At 42.1% G+C, this 25,434-nt stretch overlaps 1 protein-coding gene across 2 annotated transcripts in view; it reads right to left on the bottom strand.

The window, feature by feature from the left end:
- CRACDL (CRACD like) overlaps positions 1–25,434 on the bottom strand; it is a 64,806-nt gene extending 39,372 nt beyond the window's left edge. The window contains exon 1 of one of the 2 annotated variants that reach the window (XM_061988501.1): positions 25,242–25,434. The gene's annotated coding sequence lies outside the window, so the exon portion shown is untranslated. Of the gene's footprint in view, positions 1–3,845; positions 3,929–25,241 lie in introns of those variants that run through there. The other variant, XM_061988499.1, reaches the window with a different exon arrangement.

The raw sequence follows: 25,434 nt of genomic DNA, 5'->3' as shown, positions 1-25,434 counted from the left end.
AACATGACATAAAGAGCTCTCATCTGCCATCACCTTTACACGTGACTGTACAATACTTGAGCTCTGCCTGATTTAAGTGAGCACAACAAAATGTACTGCAGCACTCATAAATTAACTGCCACTGGCATTCAGGCACTAGTTAGGAGAATAAGCTCTTCCAGATGTAGGAAGAGAGGAGCAGAGAGGTACACAACCTCCCCATGGAGAGCAAAAGGGACACCATTGGGAGAGAGGGTGGCAGAGGAGCATTCCTAATCAAACCTCAGAAAGCAACGCTGTGAGAGCAAAAGCAGCTTGTGGTGGGCTTTCCTCTCACCTTCTGTGAGTCTGCCACGATCCCAACCAAGTCAGGCTCTGCAGGGTAAAACCACTTCAGTGGTTTCATTCAGAGGCAATCTGTCTCGCAGGCATGGCACGGTCCTCCAGGGCCAACCCTGTCTCAAACTGCTGTGTTTTGCTTGCTTTCCCAGGAAGGCAGGTGAAAAATCTGTGTGTTCAGAGCTAGTTTCAACAAATCAAAACTCACATCCAAAATGACCAGTCTCATGGCATTTTTAATGAGTCCCAGCACTTCTTGGTTTTTCCTGATCCCCTGGGCAAGTTCAAAGTCACAGAATAGATGCTCAGTATCCATTCTGTCCCTTACATATTTTAGTTATGCCCACAAAGGCTCTTTAGCTCTGTCTTTATGTAAGCCCCATCACTATCAGATGCATCCCACCACAGGGTGTCCATGCTTTACCTGGACTTTTTCAGCTCTCTCATATGGTAAAGTCTCCAGAGGAATGGCATGTTTTGGTACACTTAAATCTTTCAGCTTCACATAGTTGTGTCAGAATAACACTTGGAAATATATTACCAGAGGGGATTCTCTGAACATTCAGTCCCCTGCTGTTGTTGGAAACACTCTGTGTAATCCTTTCACAGGCTAATTTTGAAGCCTTATTTTGAAAACTATTCCATTTTCCCTATCCCTTTGATTGAAATGCTATTACAGAACTTTATAACTCTGACGGTTAGAAATTCCCAGACTAAATGGCTACTCTATTTCTTTTTGTGCCAATGTGATCATTTTCTAGAGCCAGCTCTTCTCTCCTGCCAGGTGTATTTAGAGAACACCACCATCTGCCCTTTCATCCTACACCTAAAAAGCTAAACAAGCCATGGCACTTTAATTTCTTCTCAGAGGAAAGCTCTCCATTCTCCTGGCCATCTTACTAACTCTTCTCTGCACCTGTCATACTCTGAGCTCACCTCTTCTGGCAGCTGGATGCCCAGAAATGGATACTGGATCCCAGGGAGCCTCTATAGCTGGATGACAGAGAGATCACTCTTGGATTTAAGCTTCCCAGCTCCCAGATAGACTCGCACAGACAAACAGAGAGGAAAGCATTCACCTTCCAGCTCTAGCCTGCTCTCCACTGCAGAGTCCAAGGACACGTCTGAGCAGCTTGCTATCAAGAAATGCCATTTTGTGCAAGCTGTATGTTCCAATAACCTCCCCAGACTTGGCTCTTTCCTATGTCCAGCCACCCAGTTTGCTGATGCTGGCTGTCAGCATTAGACTATGGGACCCATTCCAACTTCTTCTCAAGCCCCGAAGCACCAGCTTATGCTCCTTTGGCTGGACTCGCAAGGCCCCAGCCATCTGTGTATCTGCAGAGTGTCTCTGGTGTAGGTGTAACAGGAAAATATTTTTACATGCAGTTGGCAAATGTACTAGCTCAAGCTTGAGGAAAATTTGACCCTCTTTGCGTAGGGGCCTCCTTCCTTTTAACATTTTTTTCAGACATTTTGAAAATATTTATGAGTCATGGCAATGGGCACAGAATGAGATGTCTAGCAGAACTCCCAGATCTGGCAGAAGAGCATTGCTAAGAAGACACTGCAAGGCTTTGTGAACAGAAGAAAGATCAGGGAGTGCTAGATGACTTAATCTCTCAGGTGTCAAGTTGTCCTCTGAGGGGGCTGCTTTACTAAAACAGCTAGATCAAAATGTCTGAAGAGGCTTCTGCTGTAACTGTCTCCGGAAAGCTGTTGACTTTGAGATCAGAACAATTAAATGAAACGTGAAGCACCTCCTGAAACAGGTATTTCCCCTTCTCTGTCCTAGATTACCTAAACATACAGTAGTGTGAAGTTACACACTTGGGAGAGCCTTTTGTAATAAAGAACATTCTGAGCTGCATGAAGATCCTCCCCTGGTATACATTTTTTTCTCTCTTCCTAATTGCACACACATGCTGTGGGTCCTAGGAATGGATGTATGAGCTCTCCCAAATTTATGACAAAGACAAAAAGCCTGGGATCCCAAATTGCACGTGCACGCTTTGAAAAGCAGCCACTGTATCAGGTATGCAACATGAGACTCTGGGAATTGTTTTTCTGAATACTAACCGTGGAAAATATCAATTGAAACTGTGCTTACTCAGTGTCTCTGAAGAAATCAGCTCCTGAATGCCTTAGAGTCAGCAGTCAAATTAAACAGCTTGATATTAGAGATAATTAAAATATATGACTTAAAACTTATCCAGTCTTTTATGTCCTTATTCAGAATCCATCACTACAGCCTCCTATGCGAAAAACCCTACGAACGTGCTCGCAGTGTACCTGTCCTAAAGATGTGCAGCCAGATCTTTGGCTTGTGTCTCTTGGCAGGCCTCTGCTGAACTGGAGCTGTACCAAAACATAACTCTGAAGAGACGAAATGTACTGTTTATAGACTTCTGAAAAAAGGATGACTTAAATAACTTGTATCCACCTGGAGACATTAAGCTTCACACTTTTCAAAAGATGAAAACTGTATTTTCTGTGCAGAGGGCTCTTGCAGAAAACTACCATGCCAGCCCTGTACCAGCACTAGACATGAACATATTCTGGTTTAACTCCCACCATCTCTGCTATCTGTGAGTAAAGAACAGAGGCCACAGCACAAGGAAGACAATTTCCCTCCCTCACCCCCCCCTCCAAATATTTTCTTTCAGAATAGCACATTGCTTTAATTTTTACATTTGTGAAAGGGTTCCTGCTGGTAATCTGTCAAAGGAAAATAAAAAGCAGTAACAAATCCCATTGTGTTACCAACCAGAAGCAATGACTGTCAGCCTCTGCACGCAGTACATAGTTAGAGGGACTTGCTGCTTTACGTTTTGTAACTGTGCTACAAAGAGAGAGTTGCAGCAAGAGCATGGCAACTGATAACTCTTGACCACTTAAGGATTTTTCATTAGTCAATTCTACAATCAATTAACTACAGAAGTTTAAAGGTTGCTTTCAGCACTTTATAAACAGACACCACAAGGAACTAGGGAAGACAGTTCATCTTTCCACTTAACTTTTTTACTTACCATCCGATGAAACTTTAATAAGTACAAAGGCAGGTCAATACTCCCACAACTGAATGCTGTGTATTTGTGTAACCAAGAAACACATTATACCTGCAGGAAAACAACCTTTAAAGCACCTCAAACATAAACTTTCTTCAGCTGCTTACCTGGGTATGTTCCTGTCTGCCAGATTCAAGGTAACACAAAAGGCTACTGGTATTTCAAAAGGGATCTGTCACCTTGCCAGGCATTTAAGCAGTAGCAAAACCAAAAGAAGCACTTCCAAGTTTGCAGGAAGATTCTGAAAGTCTCAGTTCGGTTTGACTTGGGTAATGCACCCTATGTCTCAGCAGTTTACCTAGCGTCAGGCTATGCTCTGCCTTCCTGAAGCCTGAGTTCTACTAGCACTGCCCCGATCCCTTCACCAAGTGATCCCTGCATCTAACGCGGAAGGAGCTGGTCGGAGCAGAAAGCACCAGTATCCCCCAGTTGCTAGGAAACAAGCAGGGAGATCCTGACCTGAATTCTTAGTGAAGGCTGATGTTGCTCAGGAAGCTTAGCTAGGTTCTTCCTGGAACAGGAGGGACTCGCTGAAATGTTAGTCCTGGCTTTGCAAAGGCCACCACGTAGCACCACCTGGGACAAAGGGACAGCTGCCGAGCCAGTTTTACAACTAAGAGGTGCCAGTTGTGCAAACGGGAAGCGCATGTGCAAAGATGGAGGAGGAATTTTCTGTTCTCCATGCCAAAAGAGCTAGAAAGTTTGGAACTTTAAAAGAAGATCTTTGCATTTCAAATCTGGTCACTGGATAAAGTGGAAGAAACCACCCACTGCGCACACAGCCTCAACATTAACAAATGCAATGACAGAATATTAAACATACGAAACCAAGAAAATTAAGTTTATCACAGACACATATGCTGCAAAGCACATTCAAAAGTCAAACTCATAACATAGAAAACTGAAGAGAAGCAAATCAGGAAAGTTAACGATGACACGAGAACTCTGCATTTTCTGACCTTCTAAATATTTTAAGTTACTGCCATGCCATTGTATTCATTACTCTATTTAGCTTGCAGCCACCTCAGCATGCATTTTCTAATAGATGAAAAGTAAAAGCCAAACGACACTTGAAGAGCTAAAGTGCTTCTGGGTCCCTTGGATGGTGTATACCTGACCCTAGTTATCCTGCATAGTGGAAGGAAATAACGACTTCTCAAATGCAGCATAACGTAAAAGTCTCACACAGACCTGATTATCTGAAAACAACAACAACAACAAAAAGCCTGTTTGCTTTCTACTGACTCCCAGAAACTTTCATCCCTTTGGCCAAAAGGGCAAGAAAACAATGCTGCACATACCACCTGTGGCACAGCTCCCACAGGCTGGAGAGGCCAGGGAGGCCAGGAGGAATGAGAGATGTTGGTGCAGGAACAATCCCGTAGCTCCAGCTGGACACTTCCGCATCATATATGGGCGCATTCTCACTTTTAAGTGGCTCCCTCCTCGCTTGGATGGTCACTGTCAGGCCCAGGCAGGAGTATCTGTGAGGACCTGCAACCCAGCCAGGGCAGGAGCTCCAGTATCATCTTTGTAGGGCACACTCTCTGCACAAGAATTTGTAGCAGGGATACCTATCACCTAGTCACCACACAGGCTTAAGGACAGGTCTCAAACACAGGAGGGCGGGCCTGTCATGTCTAGAGAAGTCCAGCTATGATGTTAGAAGAGAATCGCTCCACAACTTAAAATAGCCTCTTATTCATTCAAAACAAAGCAGAATGAAAGGGAAATGCACACAAGTGTCTTTGCAGAAATGCCAGACCATGTCAGCTGTGCAGTGGCACACCTAATGTTTACCCCTAATGAGTGTAGCGTACCCCTCAAAAGGCTCTCATTCTGCTGTTACACACAGCCAAGTTCAGTGGCCCAGTACAGATGTGTTTAACACAGGTTTGGGGTTGGGTCACATTCTCTTAGCTATGCTGGAAATCTCTCCCTCCTCCATAAATGTTGGTATTTACCCAGGGAATCAGTCTATCCCTGCAGCAATTGTCACTGCCCAAAAGCAGAAGAGTATTACAGTGCTTCAAGTGCCTTTCTGAACAAGAGCCAAAGCCCATCAGGTCAGTAGGAAAATTATAGTTCTTTTGTTCATTTCCTTCCTCTCGTTTTTATGCAGAAAGAGGAAAGTCTCAGTGTTAAGTCCTATCCCAAAAGCACTTAAATTTCCAGACAAAACAGTTACGGATGTCAGCAAAGCTGAATTAAGCCAGGTTTTAAAGGGAGTTGCTATAGAATAAATCCTTTACAGATAACAAAGCAACATTTGGAGGAAACAAACTGAAAATTTAAGATGTTAAATATACACTCACCTGCTGCTAAAGGAAAGCTGATCACGTAACAGAATACTGACTGCAAGTCAGAAATCATAGCTGTTCAGTTCAACTGTATTTTAAGCAGTGCACATGTTCTGAAACAATTTTATGAAAGGCCATCTTATATCATCACCAGAAGGCAAAATGATGCAGAGAACCTACTCATAGAAATACTTGTATTTTAGAGAGTGTTAGATTCTTTTTTTTTTTTACTATAGATTTTTCCTTTGCAAACTGACAGGGTTGATGTCTCTTCAGTGCATTTTCCCTACAGATTCTTCCAAATGGCCTTAATGTTCAGCAGTAGAATAAGCTGACACTAAATAACAGAAATTAGAGAAAACAGAGGAAGCTTGGCAAAAGGAAAGGTGTGGCAAATACAAGCTTTTAATAACAAGGTCCTTAATAGAGGCAAAAAAGGAATTTAAAGACACAATATGGAAGATTTGACAAGAAATGGAGAACTGCTGAGCATGGAAGAGAGAGGGAGAAGGAAAGTGTTTTCTAGACAGGAATTTCAGGTGTAAAAGGGGAGGAGGAAAATGAGAAAAATACTTCTGGATTTTTCTGTAGACAAACCGAAGGACGTTTACCAGGACCATCATGTGGGTAGAGAGCTACATGAGATGGTGACGAAGACAGTCCCTTGTGTAGGAATCAGAAGCCAGTGATCTCCTCGCCACAGAGGAGCAAATAGCTCAGTTAGTGATTTGCAACTGATACTCTTGGCAAAGCTAACAATTATTGTATGGTCATTGATCTTTTTACGCATTTTCAAGCATAAACAAGATGCTGTGAAGGTTTAAATGTCTCACTTGTGGAAAAGGAGGTGTGACTGGCACATGGAGCAAAGTGAAAACAGGCAATAAACCAGTGAGAACTACAAAACGATAAAGCAGTTTTACATAAAAGTTAGAAAAAGGATGTAGAAGGGAACAATGTTGCTGGAAATGCTGATTCAAGGGAAACCCAAACTGAGCCCCTTTCTTCCCCCTTAACATTTCCTTTGTTCATGTCTCAAGCAGCAAGAATAGCGAATAGTAAAACAAATCCGTGTGGGGTACAGAAGAGCCATTCCATAGAGTTAAAAACAACCTGTCACATCTTCCTATTAACTAAACTAGCATAACTCCACCAACTTCATTTTATGCCGGTTTAAGATTTGGCCAAACTCAATGAGTAAGAGGAAGGCGGTAGTTCCTCTTACATGCTTCACTTTGCCTGTGGGCAGGTTTCAGCAAGGCACGTGTCTCTTCCAGGGAAAGATACTGAATGAAAGATTTAATCTTCCTGACTGAATGCAGAAGGATGCTGAAGTACCAAACTCATCAAACACAGCTTGAAACAAAATTGTTAAAAATTTTCTTCACTCAGCTCTGTGTTTGTAAAAAGCCATGCCAATCAGGCAGGCAGAAATTGCCCGACTTCAACCACCAAAAAGTCAAACGCTGCTGTCCAAACCTCTCTGCAAAGGTATAGCTTTACACTAACTGAGATAGTACTTAATCCAGTCACATATCCGCATACATCAGTAACGCAGTACTGAGAAGTCTCCTGGTCCTTCAGACACAGAAGGAGCTGCGTGAAGCATTGATTCATGCTGATGAATTGTAACCAGGCAACACTGCCAGCATCCCTCCAGTCCATTGTTCATCTGAGCTGGGGAAAATAGCAGCAGAACAGCACTGAAAACCTGCCAAACTCCCGACTTCCTCAATTAAAGAATACCCTCCCTCTAATACTAGATATAGCAAATTCTTTGACACAAAAGTAACAAATAAACTGTTACTCCCCTCCCAGTAAAGAGATAATGGCATGCCTGAAGTCAGCAAATGAATTTCTGCACATCCAGGACTCTCTTGTAAATAACGTCTCCAAAAGAAACAGTTCAAGTTAACACAAAAAAGTGCAAGGCAATGAATTATTCATCTGAGCAGAGGGACAGAAATGCTGCCTTTTTCTTAGTCTGGCTATTGGATGCCGAGGGAAACTACAGACAACTTTCACAGATACAATAACTAACCAGTAACAACACCACAGATGAGATGGAAAAGAAGTATATACTTGAAAAACTCGTTTAGTGAGAATTGGCAACAATTGTCCGTGTCATACCATATCATCATCAACATGAACCTTATTATCAACAACATTATTATCAACATGAACCTTATCATCAACACAGGCACTAAAAAATGACATTACAATACTGAAGTTTTTTCCTTTTATTGTAGTTAAGTGGGATTATTTGTTCTGTTTAAAGCCACAGGCCTGGACATGAAAATTGAAATTCATTGTAAAATGATCCACCATTGCTCTTTATGGGAATAAGACAACACAGTCTTCAAACAAAACTCAGTTGCTAGAGAACCTGAATTTTCAAGGTGTGCCACAGTCCCTCCGTTTTATCAGGGGAAAAAAAGCCCAAACACATTTATAAGTTAAGAATAAGATACAGAACTGACTTGCTCTTATAATGTAAACGACAGGCTAGCTGTGTGCTTTGAGTATAAAAACTCAAAGCATTGATCTGTAAAACCAAAGTAGTAATCACATCTGCTAGACTTATGGACTCTGAAATCACATTCCCTGAGAGCAAGTGTCCAAAAGAAAGGCTGTGCATTTATGTAAGATGCCATTTCCCTCTTGTGCTTCTCTTTTGAAACTTTATTTAAAAGCCGGAGTGTAAACCCACATACATCTCTCTTCTCTGTCAATAAAAGTAGTAAGGCAATGTACCAAACAGCCATGGCACTGGCATAAAACCAGACTTATCAATGCCTTTCAGAATTTGGGATACATTTGATGAGTCACTTTGCTTTCTCCCTGCTCTTCTCTCCACTTGTTTTCTACAAGACAGGCTCTTAGATGTGATCTTTTCTATCCCATCTTGAGGGATAAAGCAGTCCTTATCACTAGGATTTCAAACAGGCATAAACGTTGCTGCTTCTTAGGTCCTTGACACTACCAAAGGTTTTGACATTCCACAGAATTTCTTACAGGGTCAAAATCTGCTCTCCCATGGCATGAGTTCCCAATCACTTCCTCTCGGTTGTTAGCAGATATTTAAAGCAGAGCTTGGCCTCATCACTTTTTTTTTTCTCCCCCCTCATACGTTTTCCAGATGGCTTTATTTAATGTCTTTTTTCTGGATTGGCTTTTACATTGATTTTTTTTTTTCCCCCTCTACATTTGCCATCTGCTGGTCCAAGCAGCTAAATGATACACTGACTTTTCAATCTCATAGCATTCATTCATTCTTGCTGTCAATTTGGCATCCAAAATAGTATGGCAGGCAGACCGGCAGGTCTGGCTAAGGCCTCGCTCCACCAATAGGAATTTTCTCCTCCTTGTGCCCTTGAATGCTATTACTGCAGGAGCAAAGTTGTAAGAGGGATCAAAGCACAAAGCCAGAGTGACAGACAAGTACCAAGAGGAACTGAACCCAGTTGTCTCAGTTATGGGAAGTGTTCTGTGTTGTAGCTATGGCCTGGAAGCAGGATTTGCAGTCCCAGCAGTTGGGGTTGCACACCATGCTGTGCAGTGGCTAATGGCAGAGAATTGCACGTGCACTTCCAAAAGAAACAAATGCTGTGTGGAAAAAAAATTGATTTAGATCCTCTGAATCGTTTTCCAGAGGCTTCTGGGACCATCTTACTCTGTTCAGTGACAAGGTATGAGGACTCTAGTGAAATAACTGACATGAATATGAGTACCATGCCCATGCCCTGTGGGGTACTTGGCCTGGGCCACACTCCAGGGGAGAGCAAAAGGCAAACAACCACCCGTCAGTCCAGAGCTCTGGTAACCAGGAAAGGGGCCTGAGAGATTGCAGCTGATTAGAAAGGCTGAGAGCAAGAGGACATAAGGAGGAGGAAGGGAAAAGGTGCCAAAAGGTCTTGCTATAACCCCACCTAAATGGCTAATAGCAAAGTATTACTGGGCTGCCTGACTCTGTGTGTTCTACACATCTTGCTACTTTAAACTCAGAACTTTTTTGAGGTGATTCTATCTCTTAAGTGTTTGCACAGTTCCAAGCCAAATAGCTCCTTGTGCTAGCTGACTCCTTTGATCGCTACAAGAACACAATTAAACAATAAGAGCAGTAAAAAGCTTGGTGCTATTCATACTTGAGAAGATCCTGCATGGCTCTGGACAAATCACAGCCACAGCAACACTGTCAACAAACACATTTTCTAATCCTCTCATTATTATTGTTGGTCTCTCTTGAAGGCACTTTAAAGACAAGAAAAAACCATTCCTCTTGTGAAAAAATATTCATTTCATTCCATATTTGAATGCTACAAAAGACCAACAGTTTATCCAAGTAGTCTAAATGAACAAAAGCTTGAGAACTCCTAGTTCAATGCTTCTCCGTAAGCTTAAATTTGCATATACACTTGCCTTTTTCTGTTTCCCCTGTGGTTTTGATAGCTCAGCTGACATGCAAATAGTCTGCTTGCTCTCAGGTTTGCATCATGTGGTGAAGTAACTGGGAACAGTATGAGGTCTGCAGCATCTAGATTTCTTAATGTTTATATAAATGCTGATGCTACAGAGTTGGTTCTACTTTTCCAGAGCTTCCAATCTCAGTTACGAAACAAATAAACCTATCCCAAGTGTTCAGGGACGTTGGTCTCAGCAACTCTGACCCAATGCCCACTGAAACCAAAAGAAGGATTCCCTAATTATCCAGTGAGTGCCAAATCAAGCGCAATCAGACTCAAGTGCAACTGAAGAACAAGATGTATAAATTCGTTTGCAATGCAAATTCCTTGGCTGCTGAGTTGTACTGCACTGACCCGCCTGCTCCAGGCCTTCCTGTTGCCTGGTGCTCCGTACTACATCCCCCAGCATCCAAGGCAGGGGTGCTGAGAAACAGATTCTGTGAAATTCTCAAGCTGCTTTATGTACTTGGTGTTAGTGGTTCCCAAAGAAGCAGCAATCTGATCTCTGGTTATCACCATGAATGGAAGGATAAAAATTCAGCGACAAGTTATGAAATGTTGCATCTGCTCAAGAAGGTAGGACAACCAGCCAAAAACAACATGTCACAGAAATGTGTAAAACAGCACCAGATCTAGCCAGATCAAGCACAAGCCAGGACTATATTTGAAAGCTGCACTCATACAGATGTTAGTAGGTGTACTGAATAAAGGACAGGAAAACTGTACCACCAGTCTGTATATCCATGATAACCAAGAGAGGATCTCCTAGGGAAAGGAATGTTGAGATGGGGAACAAAGGAGCTTTATTCTTTTCCCCTTTGCATTAGGACTAAATAGCTTTCACATTATACAGAGAGATTATTTAGGCTAGGGCCATGTTCACCCACAGACAACAGCAGCAATGGCGAAACAGAACAATATAGGTTCATCAATGTCTTCAGCCCTCAGAGAGCTCGCCTAGCTTGTGTTGTGATCCATGTCTCTGCATGTTCACAGCTATTGTTCCACCTAGTCTGAAGCTGATACACAGTCAGTCATATTACACACAGCCTGTGCCCAAGACATTTACAAGTTGGTTGGGGAATGCAAGCTAAAGAAAGGAACCATGGCCTACCATGCAGTTATCAGTTTATAGCACTTAGGTATGAGGCTCCAGCACACTTGGCTTCTCTTTGTATATGCAAGTATCTTCTGACATTTATGATGATTCAATTGTATCAAGGCAACGTTTGACAATCTTTAGTGTCTCATAGCGACTCATAAAAGTTATATTACTGTCGAAGGCCAAAGTCCAGAGAAAGAATGAGCTATTGTATAAGCAATGAAATGACTGGCATCTCTATACAATGCACAGTGATAGCAGCCTCCTCCCATGTGTGCCTACTGCCGTTACTCCAATGATTCAAAGAGCAAACCCTTGAGGTCTCACTCCTCTGTGTACCCCAAATGGCCCTTGTACTACCACTGTCATTCTCCATTTCCTTTCAGTTATCAAAGGCAAGAGGGCAGCACTGGGGCTGCCACTGAGCTGAGCCCACGTGGACTGGCTGTTGGGTACCCGCGTGCCGAGCTGCAAGGCAGGAAGCCAAGGAGAACTAAAGAGATAAGCACTGTCCACCCTGTTGCTGTATGTAACCTCCAAGGTGGCAGGACGAAAAATTATTTAATAAACACAGTTACTTTTAAGAATCTTCTTTTCTTATGCTGCTGCCCTGGCCACAAATTTCAGCTGATTCCACTCGTGAGTTTGACAGCACTGTGACGTGCTCCATTTCTCTGGCTCATTTCTGGTGCAGGTTCTCTCAAGACCTTCAACTAGAGGATTGAAACAGTGACATCAAAAAGAAAAGGAGGTAGAAAGAAAATCAAGGCAATAAAGCCTTCACATACACAAAAAGCTATGCGACTATCAAAACAGGAGCAGAAAAACTCCTTTTCAAATGCATCTTTTGTTGCCATGCCATATTATCTACAGGATTTGGGGTTTTTTAGTCATCTTTTCTAAAATAAGTTGGGCATGGTCTTGTTACTAAATACTGTATGATTTGATAAACATACAGAAAACTACTTTTGTAATCTGCAATAAATTCTTAAATTCTACCCTGCCTTTAAGAAAATAGGGCTTAAGGACCTTTTATTTCTCCAATGACATATAAGCCCAGGCAAAAAAAGAAAGTAATTTTCTCTCTATTTTAGTTGGTTTTGAAAGTCTTGGAATTGATGGTTGTATTCTAAACAGTTGACACCTTCACTTTTACAGCTACATGAAATGAGCATTGATTCATGCAGCACTCAATGTCTTTATTTCTTGATTAACTTCCTTTCAGACTTTCACTGCAATACGGTGATATTTTATTAGAGATGACATAACAGTGATACTTGCATTAATTTCCTTCATTATATTCAGTTGCTTGTAATTTTGGCAGGCAGTGTAGCTTTTGGGTCCTTTTGAGTGGGAGGGCAAAAGACTGAACAGCTTATGACGGTGTAACTGAAGTCCACCCCACATGCAATAGGCAAGTTACTGCTGCACAACAAACCTTGGTTCTGACACGCTAAAGTTTGTGCTTTGACTCAACAAAGTAAATAATACTCTTTTCAAGCAGCCTGCACAAAGTTGTCAGGGTGTTCTGGTTTAACACACAGCACGTTATCAGACATTACACATCCAAGGTAATTAATTAAAACATTTAAAAACTGAAGTGGTTTCCCCTGGTACTTGACAATCTGCTGTTCCTAAGCAAAGTGCCTGAGAGTTTAATAAGAAACGTCAGGAGGACTAGTTAAAATTTGAAGTTCATTTTGATTAAGAACCTTCTCATGTGAGTATACTACTTGCACGTTCCTGCTGCAGCAGCTCTCTCATCTACACCAGCAAATGCCTTTCGCTTCCTCTCCCTAACCTGTTAAAGCCTATGTTGTCTCCAGCTCACCACATGCTGTACAGACCAGTTGTGGAATATAATATTGTAATAACACCACAGCACACTGTTGGGGCTGAGTTAATATGAGCTCTCAGCCTTAGTCCAAATCTGATAGCAAAGTAAACAGAGTTAGGATGCTGCTGAGTGCTACTCTAAATTCCAGCCTAATTCCATTCTGAAGACTCATTGGAGAAAATAAATGGTGTAATCACTTATAAATATTACGATGAAAACTGTACATTGTTCAGTTTTATTTTGCCTTATGCTTCAGAAATAGAGGTTATTGAAGTAACAACTAGTCAGACACGAACAGCTAATAGGAAATAAGGCCTTATACTATGGAGATACAGCTGACAAAAATCAGTGCTGTAGGAGCACATGTAGTTGGAAAAACAGTGAAATACTCAGCAAAATTTGTAAGTTTGTTTTGTGGAGATGGAGACAGGAAGCCCCTCCTGAAGCCTCTCACCACCATCAGCCACAGATCCAAAGTCCCCATAAGTCCAACAGGAAGGTTCATACTGGAACACACCTATTTGCACACATCGTCCTTTAAAGACAAATTATTGCTGTGATTAAGCTACAGCTTGTGGTTTTCGCTCAGAATAAGGCTGAGCTGGCTATTAAACCAGATAGTTGAAGCAACATGAATAAAAATTACAGAATTAGACTCAAAGGGTACAGTCTAATTGCTAGTAAACCCACTCATTTATTATACATATTGCTTTTCCTAAGAATATTGCTATATCAGGTTCATTGCTAGAACTGCAGAGAAAATTTCTGCAAAGGTTCAAGAAAACAGACCAAAAATCTTTGTGTATATGTGACTAACAATTTACAGCACACTCTGCTCAGAGTCATTTGGTATCAGATTCATCTGACTAGCTTTTACTAAAAAGTCCTCTCACCATGAGAAAGGTTGTGGAAACAACCTCTTCACTCCAGAGCAGATAATGTTTCATTAAAGCACTCCAGCAGAGTCCAAACATAAACCCTCATAGCTTGTGCTAACAGTGCTGAGTTACACAAGAGATGGTAAATAGCTGAAAGAGCATAATTTTGTCAAAACGGTGGGTCAGCTAGCATTATCCTTCCATACACTGCAGCCTCACTGCAAATGTCAGAGAAGAGACAGAGAGCTTACTTGGTTCAGCTATCTTTCAAATGGACCAGCCTTCTGTCCCATAAAAACTTTGAACTTTGCCTGGTCAAGGGTTGAAGCCCACTCGGAAATCCTGGAATATCAGATATGCAGTATTAATTATTACATCTCCATGATTTCAGTGTGCATCTAGGAATAAATTCCACGCTTCTTCTCCTATCATCTTCCACTGTTAAATTTCAGGCTAAAAGCCAACAGGAAAATTAATAGCCCATTATTGTTGTGACTGAGTTAAGCATTACTGAAGCAAAGGCCATAATTCACAGCAAGTGTAAAGTGCAACAGAGCCTCTTTATCCAAGAAGATAACGAGAGCAACAGAATCATCATCTACAGATGCAATGCAAGTCCAAAGAAGCAACTGATATTAAGGGCCCACAAGATTGCTATCACAAATGCAGACATTTGTATGGGAGAGAAGTTTCTGTGGGAAAGAAAAAAAGCAAAGAGAAACTTTGTAAGCAAAACAATACAGGAAAGGCAGCAGAAAGCCTGAGATAGGGTGAGAATGGTTGTCGTGAAAACTTCCCTGAAAAAGCCTAATGACAGAGCACCATGTCTTGTTGAAGAATGAAGTAGTAAGTGGTATTCAGAGAGGCCTCCCTCCTCTTAGTTGAATTCTACTTCACTCATGGAATCAAGGTTGGGTTCTGGTGTTTTTTAATTATCAGAATTGGATCTGGTTCCATCATCGGATCAACATTAGTTAAAACTTACTAGAAATTGCCTGGTTTTGACCTGAGGTTTGACAGGCTGAACTCAAGTGAATCCAAGGTCACAACTTTAATTCTGACCTTGCAGTAGTTTCCTGTTCTGTCTTGCCCAAATGTGGTTTTATTCGTACACACTACTTTGTGTTCTCAAATGCCTGCACAGAAATAGAAGAATCAGCAGCCGATCCACTTTCAGGAAGGTTTTGTTAATTTCCATCACAGCTGTGGCAAGAATTAACAATGGCAAACCTGTCAAAAGGAGATAGTGAGCCTGTTCTAAAGACATGAGGCCACAGACAGAACAACTACATGCCACAGCAACCAGTGGGATGCAACACTCACAGGAGCTGTGCTAGAAAGCCCCCTTCTCCCGTGCTGAACTCCATCCATCTTTCAGAGGAGCCAGTAATGCACCTCACTGTACTCTGCAGCCCAGCTTACCAGACACGTTACCTTCACACCATCATGGCACCCAACACGGCCTTCCTTCAGACAGGGGAAGCAGGTACCTGTGAACTTTTGCCCAGCAGACAGAAGAGCAGAAGCTCCTCAGCTGAGTGCAGGATGTGCTACGGTTTATCAAAATGAATCAGTTGTTTCAGAGAAACATGAAACTTATGAGGAGAACGTGTCAATTCATTCACAATATATGCTCCTCTCCAAATATGTAGCACAGATTGGAACTGACATGTAAGATGACCCACACCCTATATAAGCCTCATAAAAACTGCCTAGTTATTCACTTTTCCAGCTTGGCAAACAGCCTCCATACTCGGTGTCAAGCTAAAACATTTGTTAAAATAATTCTTGGCTTCCTTCCACTCCAAACAAATTCATCAGGCAGATATTTCAACTCAGTTTTGACTTAAGTGAGCAGAAGTAGGGAGGTACAAAAGTAGAGGTATAAAAGCCTTCACTAGCTAGAATAGGATTTTTTTGTGCACCTTTTTCTTCCACATAAGGATAATGGAAGGTTTCGGCTATTTTTGAGGTCACTGTCTCCAATTAAGAGTAATGCATGAGCTTTAAAGAAATCAGACAACCGTGGAACAATTTTAATCCCTGAATGAATAAATCCCTTGGGGGACCTGGCTGCAGAGAAATCAATGGGCAATTCTATTAAGCCTTAACAGCAAATAAGGCACAATCTGGCTTCTACAATGAACCTCAAAGCCACAAATCCTGTCATAAGAATTTATCAGATTTGTGTGATCAGTCATCAGTGTACAGAGCTCGATTATACCCAGAATGTCTTCTGCTTACAGCAGCTGCTGGAGGAGCATTGTGCTTGATCATCTTTGGGTTAGAGGCTATAGTCTTACAGGGAAAAATAAGACAGTAATAAGCCTTAACTGGGTGAATACTCATTTGTTCCAGTGAAATCCTACCCTTATCAGCACCCTGCTGCCCACTCATCTTACCTCTAGCTCAGAAGTGTTAAGAGAAGTGTCAGCTGTGACTGTGAGAAGCTTGGCATTTGCTCCCACAGCCTTTCACATCAACATATAAATGACCTCTGCTGCCCTACAGACTGGAAGTGCTGTCTCTAACTGTGGGATCAAACACAAATCATTCATATCGTGCTACAAAAATCCACCACGGGCTAGCACAGCACATAGAACCACACTTAAAAAAAACCCCATCAAAACAGAAGCAGCAATTTCCCCTCCCTCTCAGTATAACTAAACCCTCACCTACTGACATCTCTTAGGGTAAGGACAAAATCACTCTTCTCAGTTTGGTTGCTATAGCTTAGCCCACATCTAGGAGTCTCTGCTGCATGCCTCAGGCTGCCTCTGCTCTTGTAAATGAAATGCTGTCAGTGCTGTTCTAAGGCACTGGAGACAATGGCTTGAAACCAGACTGCTAAACTCGCACGGCCTTTGAAAGAGGGTGACTACATCCCCATTGCTTGTTTAAAACCACCACCAGCCTATCTAACCAGGCCTGTGTTCAGGGCTGTCCTATGGACTCAAGAGGACAGGTGATCAGAGACAGCCTGACTCGGGAATGTTCCCTGCACTTGTCAGTAGCATCTTCCCTGCCCATCCACCCAAAATGTTCAGATTTGATGCATGTCCGAGGTGCATGACAGTTGCTTCTTGGCTCTCCAAACCAAATTTCCTTTCCTTGAAACCGAGGCACATGAACAAAGAAAAAGGATGAAAATAGCACACATACAGCTACTACTCAGACTGAGCTGTGATGCAGACATAACACACCTGGGGCTGAGAAGTTGAGAAGTATTCACTCCGAGCATCCATCATTTAGTTTATACAGTTCTAAATTTGAGTTTTTAGAGCCATTAAATGTTTAAGGATAGGTAAGGGAATCATCACCTCTTGCAATGAATAGGAATCATACATAGGAATCTGATAAGATGTACAGTAGGATATTCAGGTTAGGTGCCTCAGTCCTACTGCAGTTGACTGGAATTATATCCCTGAAGATGTTAAAAGCCTTCGTGTTATGAGAGAAGCTTCTGTTATCCCTTGGCACCCAAGTACGTCTCTAATCCATTTTGCTGGCTTAGGAAAGAAAATAATACAGAAGTAATACAACAAGCAAGCGTTTTCCTCCTTCTCCTGCATAAATAAGAAATATCACCTGCATATTTCAGCTTTGGGATCTTGCTCCAATTCTATCTCTGAGCAAATAAATGGAAGTCCCGTGGAAATGTTGCCTGGTAGCATGAGACACAAGACAGGCAGAAACAATTAAGCAGTTTAATTCACACTGGTTTGGCATTCTATGAAAGAATTTTCAGGGAAGTAATTTAAAAAGGGAACCTGAAGTCATTAGAATGAACAAATAATTTTCACAATGACACTTTACTTTTTTCCCCAGCATCCTTTCACTGATGTCACCAGAACTGTCTCATCTGCACAATCAACTTAAAACACCAATATACAGTTATCATCTTACTTTAAAAAGCTAAAATAGTGAAGAACCATAGCACCCTTCATCAGTCGGTGTATCAGCAATTAGATGAGCTGGCTTTACAATCTTCAGTTATACTTTCTTCCAGCTTTCATCTCACAGAAAGATGTGAAAAAGAGCTAGGCTGTAAAACTAAAAAAATCATACACATTGTCTACCATAGCTTCCATTATTTTGAATCAAATAGCTTTTGAGATAAGTACATATTCAAACTGAATATTTGAGAGCAGTAAACTGGACAGTATCTTCTTAAAAAGTAGGTAGCGAGGAACAAAAAGCCCATGGACCAGACAGTCTACAACTTCACTTTGACAATTTGAGGCTCGGTAATTTGGGGAGGATGCATCTGGACAAGAAAGTGTATCTATGCCCTACCGAAAAGGTCTGACAGTCCTCCCTGGGCTGGGGGAGGGTGAAAAATAATCTCATTTCTGCCATAAAGCAGTTAGCACACTAGAAGAAAATGACAGCACACACTGACACAAGATAATACACCACATTAACTGTTCATGTAACCCTTAAAGGTAAGTAGGAGGGACAGAACTAAAAAATGTTATCCTTTTTATTGTAACAAGAGACATCTTTTTCTTAAATTAACTTGGATGCATTTGTGTTTGGAAGATAAATTTTAAAAGCCTGAAATAGGTTCCTTGTGCATAAACTGTTGAGCATACCCCTCAGAAAAACACCAGCCTCTAGAGTCCATCAGTGCCCTGGAGACACTAGCCAGCCAGGAAAATTCAGAACACTTCACTGAAATAAACTAACTTGTCTTTCTTCAAAAGCTTCTTTTCATAATCCTGGCAAAATAGTGCAGATGAGGATAGCATTTTCTTTTTCATGCTTGGCTTATGTGCCAGTATAGCAAATTCCAGATACCACTACTGGCTTAAATGGACCAAGAGAAATACCAAGGAGAATCTCTGCAGGTCTGCATGGTTGTTCTCACTTACAAAACTGAGAACACACACATTTAAGAGATTGATTGACCTATTTTAACTCTTGCTTAAGCTGTGATCAAGTTTCTCCTCTGCTCTTTTTAATTCACACTCATTTGTGTATTTGTTCAAGGCACTAAGGACTGATCGGTTTGGCTACAGACATAAGTAAACTCTTATTTTATTATGATGCTGCCACCTATAGTCTTTCTGAACACCGCACTGCACAGTTCAGATTTTCATTTAAAGTTATAACAATTATATTGTTTATCCTCTCATAAAATCTTCAACAACATCACCACCACGCCCTCCCTCCCCCAAGAAATGCGAAATAAAAACTCTGGGGAGGACAAGTCTTTTGTTATCGTTCCTCTATGATTTCCAGCCTCAAAAATCTTCTCAGTTTTGTCTGCTCTGGTGCTCTCTGATGAAGACTCTGCTGTCAGCAGGTCTGAGAAGAACATATGACTGTACGGTGAGTGATTACCAAAATAGCCTGAGCGGTCACTTCCAAACAACAGAGAGCACGCCTGAGCACACCACATGACTGTCCTCCAGTGCAGAAGATGGGGATGGAAACCACACTTAAAGCTTCTGTGAGGCCAAATGGAGAACTTTCACTAGCTACTCCTCCATATACTTCATTCATGTTCTACTTCTGTTAGCTGATTAGTACCACTAAGCAGTGACATTCATTCTCTTCCTTTACCAAAGTTTTTCTGTAGGTTTTTTTTAAGTTAACATATCACTAAGTAAAAAAGGGATCTTGATGAGACCAAACTTACATGCCTTTTTGCATCACAGCTGCACCCAAAGTGATGTAAATTCGGAATCTCTGTTTTGTAACCTTACAAGCAGAGACCTAAGCCACAAGGATGTTTTGCACAGCATTCCTGGCTACGGAACTGTCAACTCACTGGTGATGCTGATGCGAGATTAAACACTACAACTCAGAAGGGCTGTAGCTGCAGAAATCAGCAGTTTGTTTGTCTTCTGGGACTGGAAGTAGTTGGACAGACAGAGTTGTCTGACCTCCTTAACCTCCAGTTTGTCCTAGTACCTATGAAATTTACATATTTCCAGGGTCAGCTGATGCAGTACAGCCCATGTTTCTGCCCAAACACCTAACATATTGCAAAAGCCTTAGCGATACTGATTCCAGTATTAAGAAAAGAATGTCACAGCTATAAGATTGCAGGAGTTACTTATTTTTATGGTCTAGAGACTCCTTTTATCTACACATCTGAGTCCTTCAAGTTCTGTGCTATATTGTATTTCCAGTGTCTTTCTTCAGTTCCAGAATATTTTCCATTTTAGGAAGGAAAGCAATCTTATCAAGCGTGGAATCAAACAGAACCCATAATTCTAAAATGCAGGCAGCTGATAGCATTGTATTAGACAATGAGTTAGAAGATGAAGCAGTTCCTTTGTTATTCTGTTTTTCTTTAAATAGCAGAGTTGCCAAAGCTGATGTGATGAAAGAAGTATGTCATGGAGAAAAAGAAACTGGGTAATCTTCCAATTTTGCCACTTGCAGATACAAAGGGGTAAAACTGCAACTTGTCTCCCCTGCCCAGTACCTTCACGTGTTATAGATGAAAAAAAAACAAAGCACATTGAGATTTTAGCTTTTCAAGGAGGCAATATTAAACATGAGTTGAAATAAATTACCTTTTAAAAAAAATAGATGAACTCCTTAGCTGTTTAAAAAAAACCAACTGAGCTAGTGTGCAACTCAAGTTGCACTTGAGTACAGTCAAGATATTTTCCTTGAACAATTTTTTTTAAAGGTACTTTTGTCTTAGCTTAGCAAGAAGACTTAATCAGAAAACCAACTGATAGAGGACACCACTGAACACATGTATGAGCCTATACATCTGTGGATTTTCCTTGTTCTTGGGGCTGACTGAAGTCTGCTCTGAAACAGCCGAGAGCACTGACAGCCATGGGCCTGAGAAGAAATCTGTGTCCTGTTTTATCTCATTCTCTTTGAACATCAACGGATAGGCTAAAAATTTGTTTGTCTTAAGTAAATACCCCAGTAATTACACTTCACTAGACTCCTTCAAGGTCAATAAGAGTCAATGGTGACAAACTGATTAAAAATCCCACTGTTTCTCTTATACCTGTTTTGACACATTTTTCTCCAAGTGTTGATTTAATCTTTTAATTTAATTTCATCTTCTTCTTGAATTATTTCAAAATTTGTCAGAATTTAAAGCATCACCAATGTGTACAGTGAAACTTGCTCCCAAGGTACATTTCAAACACTCTACAAAAGTGGATGCACCATCTGCTGTTTAAAGGACTGTAAGGCAGTTTCCTGTTAGTTAACTTCCTACAACTACTGGATAAGCTACTACTGCCAAGAGGAATTGGGTTTTTTTGCTCCAGATGAGGCTATACAGAGTACAGGCATTAGGACTAATGGGACTTGCAAGAGGTATGAACACAGTAATACCTTCCTCTTGAAATCAAGACAATGATTTAAGTCTCAGCTTGATTAGAAACATTACTGCCGACAGTTTATGCAGAAACATCTACTAATACATTTATGCTATACTCCCAGACGGCTGTCTGTATTTTGCCAGGTGCTGACAGACCAAATTGCTTGTTTTTGAACTGCCAAGATTTTTAGTTTCAGCCTGTTACAACTCATCAAACAGATGTAGGCATTTTGCACTCACAATCCTACAACGTGCAACATTCACACTTTATAGACACCAAAAATGAAACAGACTTGCCGTACTGATTGCATTGTTCACTTTTATATTTCATTTTAAAACCTTCCATTTGAAATGTATTTCAGAGCAGCTAAAGACTCCCCTGCCTTTTACACTGCACTTTGGCTTATCTCCATCTACCTGCAAAACATTAATCTGATACTGAATTAGAAAGATCTTTCCATTAATAAGAGATCACACATATTTAATGAGCATATCTTATCTTAGCCCTCCTCACATGGGGTGATGGAGTGAGAAAACCTGCAGTACTACACCGAGAAGGCACTGGGGAGGGACTTGTGACAGTACTGGCCAAATCAGAAACATAAACTGAGAGGATCCAACCTTATCAAATCCAAAGCTGAAGGATGGAGAAACATAATTCTGACCAAGTTCTGCTGACTTTAGGATGTGTAACAATCCACAGAAATGCTTTGATACAGATAAACCTATCTTCCCTAAGGGACAATTTTGTCCATGAATGGATATTTCACTATAATAAAATGAGTAACAAAATGGTCTCCTTCCATGACCTTTTTGCACTGCCTCTCTTTCCTCTTTAATAATACAGAACCATAAATCTCTCAGTAGAAGACTGCATATTTAATAGCCTGGACATGATACATTTTAGTGGCTTATGATTGAACTTCCGTCTCTCCTGAGATTGTTAACTCTCCTTCAGACTATGCAAAGCTGGGAAATGAAGTAGCTTTTTCTATGAGCATGTTACAGCCTTCATTCTCCTTCCTTCCAACAAAGATTCCAATGTTCAAATAGATGTCCTTTCGTATTTCGGACTGATGCAAACCAGGAACATTTAGTTTATCAGCACCTGGAGTCTCAGAAAGGCACTTCTAGGCATCTGAAAACATAAAGGAATTGCACATTGCTGGATATATGCTACAATCAATGACCCAAAACCTGCTACAAAGCAAGACCCCAGAAGATTAGAAGATTGATGCACTCCAGCTGTGCAGGGCACTGGATAAGAGATCTGTGAGGCTAATAAAAGCGGACTAGGGAGACACTTGCACTTTCTACACAGCAAGTGCTCTGTAGGGTTCCTATCCATAACATCATTTGGTTAGAGTGTCCCAGCGAGAGACTGGTTGCGCCGGCAACACACATCTGAAAACAAGAGTGGAATGGCTGGATGCTCTACAAGGCAATGGGCATTTATTAAATCTTCACTCACAGAGAGAATTTGTCTCTGTGTCATTAGACATCAATGATTTCACTCCTGCTGAATCTGGAAGGCAGCTGTGTGATTGTGATAAATATTTGCCTGAGATATTTCCATAATCTAACCCTATTTTCAATTCCTCATTAACAGTCCAGCATCAGTCCCTGCTGTTACAGAGCTCACTCACTCCTCCTCTTTGCTACTCTTCCATCATAACTACAAATGTTTAATCTGCCAGCCAAGTACCTTACAGCTGTTAATGTCCTCCATGGAGGAACAGCAGAGGATGTTAGTACTGCTACAGGTCACCTGTGAGCAGAGTCCCTTCCTCTGGAGAGCTCACCGGCAGGCAGAAGGCACTCATAATTTCTAGGCAGTACCTTAGAAGCAACACTGCCACAGCCCCTACAGCACAGGTTACCTTTCCTTTCTTCAAGAGAAGAATCAGGCTCTATATATCCACAGGCATACTTCATGCTAAAGAAAATGTTTTTAATTAAAACACAGTAGAAATAAAGTACACAAGGTCATTGTGAAAAGAAAGACACAAACCCTTCTACTCTCTATAAACTCTGACATCTGTTCATAGGCAAATTATTTACCCACCACTAAAGCCACAGAAAGTTCCTGCTTCATCAGTGGATGAAGCTAAATGCACCTGCTCCCTTTCCTTTAATGATAAGCCAGCTCCTATCATGAAACTGCCTTCTTTCAATGATTAAAGAGATACAAGGCAAGTACCAATAATAACGTTAAGTTTTTTTCCTTCTGTAATCTAATCTTTGCCCTGTAGAAACTGCTGATGAGAGCTCACTTCCACTTAAAATTTACATAAAAACAATCCATATCACATTGCATGAAAAAGGGACTGGTGCCCCAGTGTTTATTGGCGTGGTGATACGAGGAATGAGAGATTACTATGATGCAAAAATGATATACAGCCTTCTATCAGTATCAAATAGGCTTTGATGCACGATTACTATATTTGGAAGCTAATGATAGACGAATGATAAAGCAAATAATGACGACAAACACAGGAGAATATGCAGCATTGAGCAGAGAACACGATGTCCAAATGAAGAAAGATTTATGGGAGCTAATTATGGTACGTTAGGTTTATAATGGGAAAACAGGAGAATAGGAAAAACGTCTGGAAGATTTTCTGTGTGTCAATCTGGAATAGCAATTTACTTCTAGACAAAGGACATAACTTACAGTCCACGGCATGCTTCTAGAACATGCTTGTATTGCTTGTATTTATATGCATATAAACTGTAATATATGAATTATTTTATGCAAATTAAATGCAATTAAACTAGCTATTAAAAAACCCTACATTTTTAACTAGCATGAAAATATGCCAGAAATTAGTGTTTATATTGGTATTAAATATATGGGAGGGTTTTCTTCAGGTAATTGTATAGGAAAACTGGCAGGATGATGTCTTCACAACTAAAATTTCATTGCACTCTTAAAAATTTTTCAAGATATTTCCATAAAGTGTCCTAAGATCTTTCAGTGGCAAATAAAACTCAATACAATAAACATTCTATTGACAATAAAATTTGTCAATGCTGAAATGGTGACAATTACTTGTGGTATTTCAGGTCTCAGCCAAAAATGTATTAAAGAAGAAGTCGGAACGTTTAAGGACAACTTCAGGCCATAGGCTCACTCTGCGTTTTGTGAGACGTCTGAGGAAGGGCAGATGGAAAGCAACAGCCTTTCCGGGCCCTCCCGAAGGGCGTTGAGTCGGTGGGAGCACAAGATATGTGCATCTGACTCACACCTTCGATAAACCTCGACAGTGAAGGAGTCTTTCTGCACATGGGCACTTCTGCCTGCGTCTTCCCACTACGTGCCTTCGGCTCCTAAAATAAACGCCTGCTTTGATTCAGACTGTCTACCTTCGCTAAACATTGAAAGAAACGAGGACCGGAGAATGTCCCAGGCAGCAGCGCCCAGACCCGCCGGCCTAGCGGGCAGCTCCACCGTGCCGCCGGCCTCCCCGCCCCCGACGGCTGCATCCCACCGACCGGCCGCAGCCGCTCCGCCTCGGCCCGACGCCGGCGGCTCGGCGAGAGGAAGGCGGTGTATGGGGCTGCCCCTCGCCCCTCGGCGCCGCCTGCCGTGGGCTCCAGCGTCCCGGCTGACTCAAGCGGGCGGCAAAATCCCGGCTGAGGCGAAAGCGGGAGCCGGCGGGCGGCCTGAGACGCGGCGGCGATGGGAAGCTGAAGAAAAGAGACCCGCGGGGCGGCCAGACGCACAGAGCCCGGCTCTGTCTCCTCACACCTCCAGACCGAGCCGGTAGCCGACGGCCTGCAACGAGGCCGCCCCCCGCCGCGTCCATCTTTGGACACCTGCTGTCGCTTCCCGGCAAGTTTCCTTATCGGGCCGCCGGTAAGACGGGAGCGGCAGAGCCGCCGCGGCTTCCCGCCGACTTCGCAGACTTAACTTAGACGCTGCCGGCGGCGGGGCTCCGTGAGGGGCTCCGCACAGCCTTCACTCACCTGGGGCCCGTGCGGCGGCCCTCCGCCGGGGGGGGCACGGGCAGCCCGCTGGCGACAGGAGCGCGGCGCCCGCGGCTGGCAGCGCCTGGGAAGGCGACGGGGAGTGAGTCAGGCGGCACCGGCCCATCCGAGCGCGCCGCGCCAAAGCCGCTGACCTGCAGCCACCTGCCCGCAGCCCTACCTCCCTCCTCCC

Source organism: Colius striatus, chromosome 1 (assembly GCF_028858725.1).
Source record: "Colius striatus isolate bColStr4 chromosome 1, bColStr4.1.hap1, whole genome shotgun sequence".
NCBI lineage: Eukaryota > Metazoa > Chordata > Aves > Coliiformes > Coliidae > Colius > Colius striatus.
The sequence above is the reverse complement of the archived record's forward strand: the minus strand, read 5'-3'. Positions and strand labels throughout refer to the sequence as shown.